At 40.2% G+C, this 3732-nt stretch overlaps 1 long non-coding RNA gene across 1 annotated transcript in view; it reads left to right on the top strand.

The window, feature by feature from the left end:
* LOC310715500 overlaps positions 1 to 297 on the top strand; it is a 1707-nt gene extending 1410 nt beyond the window's left edge. Inside the window, exon 4 of the long non-coding RNA XR_014530345.1 lies at positions 22 to 297. This is a non-coding gene — a long non-coding RNA (uncharacterized lncRNA). The remainder of the gene's footprint in view (positions 1 to 21) is intronic.
* The last annotated feature ends 3435 nt before the right edge of the window (positions 298 to 3732 follow it).

Here is a 3732-nt window from a genome sequence, read left to right as displayed (position 1 = left end):
CTGTGTCTTTCTGGTTTGAAGGTCGTATCTACTGCGATAAACAGCAACTCCAATCTGTTGAAGCTCCTCCAGGAACTCCATGCTAGAAGCTAACCCGGTGTTCTGTTCTACATTGTTGATAGTTTTCATACAATCTGTGTAAGGAACATTTTTAAAAGCTCAACACAACAGCAGAAGCCACTTTAGTTTTTTAATCTGAATATATTATTCAGCTTGTTTTGTTATTTATTTCAGAAATCCTTGTGATATATTCAATTTGTGCTGGTCTGACTTAAATAAAATAGTGTTTAAAAATTACTTTGTGTTTAAGTCAGTTTTGTGTTTGTATAGACCATAACGCATAAAAGGGCATTAATGGGAACATTTAAGAAGGTTCTTTTAAAAAGTAACTAAAAACTTTTAACAGTAACGCATTACTTTTTGGTGGAAGTAATCAACAAAGTAACTAAGTTACTTTTTGAATGAAGTAACGAGTAACTAACTATTTACTATTTTTTAGTAACTAGCACAACACTGCTCCACACTCTGAGGTAAAGTTGTGTTCCTCAAGGATCTGTCTTAGGCCCACTGCTTTTCTCTTTATATATGCTGCCAATGGGTGAAATTATACACAAACATGGTATTCGCTTCCATTGCTATGCTGATGATACACAGTTGTATATTTCAGCAAAGCCAGATGAGAGAGATCAGCTTAACAATGTTGAGGAGTGTTTAAAGGACATTAGACAATGGATGCTTGATAACTTTCTTCTGCTCAATTCAGATAAGACGGAAGTACTTTTACTATGACCACATGCAGCTAGAAGCAAACCTTCCCAAATACGTAAGAGAGAGAGAGAGAGAGAGAGATGGCTCGTGAATATTATTCACATGAGCCTCAAAGAAAAGACTAAGGTCAATAATCACACCAAGATCTTTGACTGCTGTACATGCTGAAACAGAAACAGCAGTCAAAGATCTTGGTGTGATTATTGACCTTAGTCTTTTCTTTGAGGCTCATGTGAATAATATTACCAGGATCGCCTTCTTTCACCTTAGAAATATTGCTAAAATTAGAAGTATGATGTCGTTACAGGATGCAGAAAAATTAGTTCATGCTTTTGTTACATCTACATTAGATTACTGTAACGCTTTACTGTCTGGGTGTGTGAGTAAGTGCATAAATAAGCTTCAGTTAGTTTAGAATGCAGCAGCAAGAGTCCTCACTAGATCTAGAAAATATGAGCACATCACTCCTGTTTTATTCAGTCTACACTGGCTCCCAATCAAATCTCGCATTGATTATAAAATACTACTACTGACGTATAAAGCACTTAACAGTCTCGCACTGCAGTATCTGAGTGAACTTCTGTACCAGTATGATCCTCCACGCCTACTTAGATCAAAAGGTGCAGGCTATCTTTTGGTTCCTCAAATAATGAAGACTACAGCAGGGGGCAGATCTTTCTCTTATAAAGCCCAACTGTTATGGAACCACGCTCACAGACACAGTCTCATTGTTCAAGTCGAGGTTGAAAACATTTATTTAGTCAAGCCTTTTATCAGTAGATTTTTTCTTAGGTAAAGGCGCAGATCTGGAGGGAACAATTTGTATGCTGTCGTCCCCTCGCTCTCACACATTCACTCAGGTTTGTTGACGGTGGTGTGGTGGGTTGTCTCTTATCCCAGAGATCCCTCATGTCTGTGTTACCTTTTGGTTCTCCCTTTTAGTTATGCTGCCATAGCGTAACTCTTGCCGGAGTCCAAACTGCACAGTGATATTAACTCTCATGCAACAATAAAGACACATAATAATCCATATCTTTCTCTTCCTGTCACCCCTCTTCTCTCTCTCTCTCGCTCTCTCTATCTCTCTCTCTCGGTCGAGTTAAACATGATGCTCCTGAGGTTCCAGTGACCACTGTTCTTGCCCCTCTCCCCTCCGTGGATCTTCCCACTTCGTCCAGGCCTGCCTCTGGATAGTGTCCTCTTCGACTGGAGGCCACTCTGTGCAGCTTGGGACAGTTTTCCATCAACGCCTTGAGTGGTTCCATGAAATTCCGGAGTTAAAACGGGCGCTTTGAGGATGGATTGGACTGTAGTTAATGTCAACAGTCTGCCACTGACTCAGGAATACAGTTCGCTTCTGATCATCATCACTGTACCCCGCAACATTGTATATCTGCTACAAATGGACATTTGGTGCAACCCAGTTGAGGATGGGTTCCCTCTTGAGTCTGGTTCCTCTCAAGGTTTCTTCCTTATGCCATCTTGGGGAGTTTTTCCTTAACCACAGTCGCCACCGGCTTGTTTACCAGGGACAAACTTGCTTATAAAGAACATATTCACCACATTATCTGTGTAAAGCTGCTTTGAGACAATGTTCTTTGTTAAAAGCGCTATACAAATAAATTTTTTTTTACATTTTTAACATTTATTGTGTTTTTATTTCAGAATTGGTACCTGATGGTAATTTAAAACACTTACAGTGCCCTGCGAAAGTATTCGGCCCCCTTGAACTTTGCGACCTTTTGCCACATTTCAGGTTTCAAACATAAAGATATAAAACTAATTTTTTGTGAAGAATCAACAACAAGTGGGACACAATCATGAAGTGGAACGAAATTTATTGGATATCTCAAACTTTTTTAACAAATAAAAAACTGAAAAATTGGGCGTGCAAAATTATTCAGCCCCTTTACTTTCAGTGCAGCAAACTCTCTCCAGAAGTTTAGTGAGGATCTCTGAATGATCCAATAATGACCTAAATGACTAATGATGATAAATAGAATCCACCTGTGTGTAATCAAGTCTCCATATAAATGCACCTGCACTGTGATAGTCTCAGAGGTCCGTTTAAAGCGCAGAGAGCATCATGAAGAACAAGGAACACACCAGGCAGGTCCGAGATACTGTTGTGGAGAAGTTTAAAGCCGGATTTGGATACAAAAAGATTTCCCAAGCTTTAAACATCCCAAGGAGCACTGTGCAAGCGATAATATTGAAATGGAAGGAGTATCAGACCACTGCAAATCTACCAAGACCTGGCCGTCCCTCTAAACTTTCAGCTCATACAAGGAGAAGACTGAGATGCAGCCAAGAGGCCCTTGATCACTCTGGATGAACTGCAGAGATCTACAGCTGAGGTGGGAGACTCTGTCTATAGGACAACAATCAGTTGTATACTGCACAAATCTGGCCTTTATGTAAGAGTGGCAAGAAAAAAGCCATTACTTAAAGATATCCATAAAAAGTGTTGTTTAAAGTTTGCCACAAGCCACCTGGGAGACACACCAAACATGTGGAAGAAGGTGCTCTGGTCAGATGAAACCAAAATCGAACTTTTTGGCAACAATGCAAAATGTTATGTTTGGCGTAAAAGCAACACAGCTCATCACCCTGAACACACCATCCCCACTGTCAAACATGGTGGTGGCAGCATCATGGTTTGGGCCTGCTTTTCTTCAGCAGGGACAGGGAAGATGGTTAAAATTGATGGGAAGCTGGATGGAGCAAAAAAATACAGGACCGTTCTGGAAGAAAACCTGATGGAGTCTGCAAAATACCTGAGACTGGGACGGAGATTTGTCTTCCAACAAGACAATGATCCAAACATAAAGCAAAATCTACAATGGAATGGTTCACAAATAAACATATACAGGTGTTAGAATGGCCAAGTCAAAGTCCAGACCTGAATCCAATCGAGAATCTGTGGAAAGAACTGAAAACTGCTGTTCACAAATGCTCTCCATC

Source organism: Silurus aristotelis, assembly GCF_946808225.1.
Source record: "Silurus aristotelis genome assembly, chromosome: 20".
Taxonomy (NCBI): domain Eukaryota; kingdom Metazoa; phylum Chordata; class Actinopteri; order Siluriformes; family Siluridae; genus Silurus; species Silurus aristotelis.
Note: the sequence above shows the minus strand (reverse complement) of the source record. Positions and strands in the feature narration are given on the sequence as shown.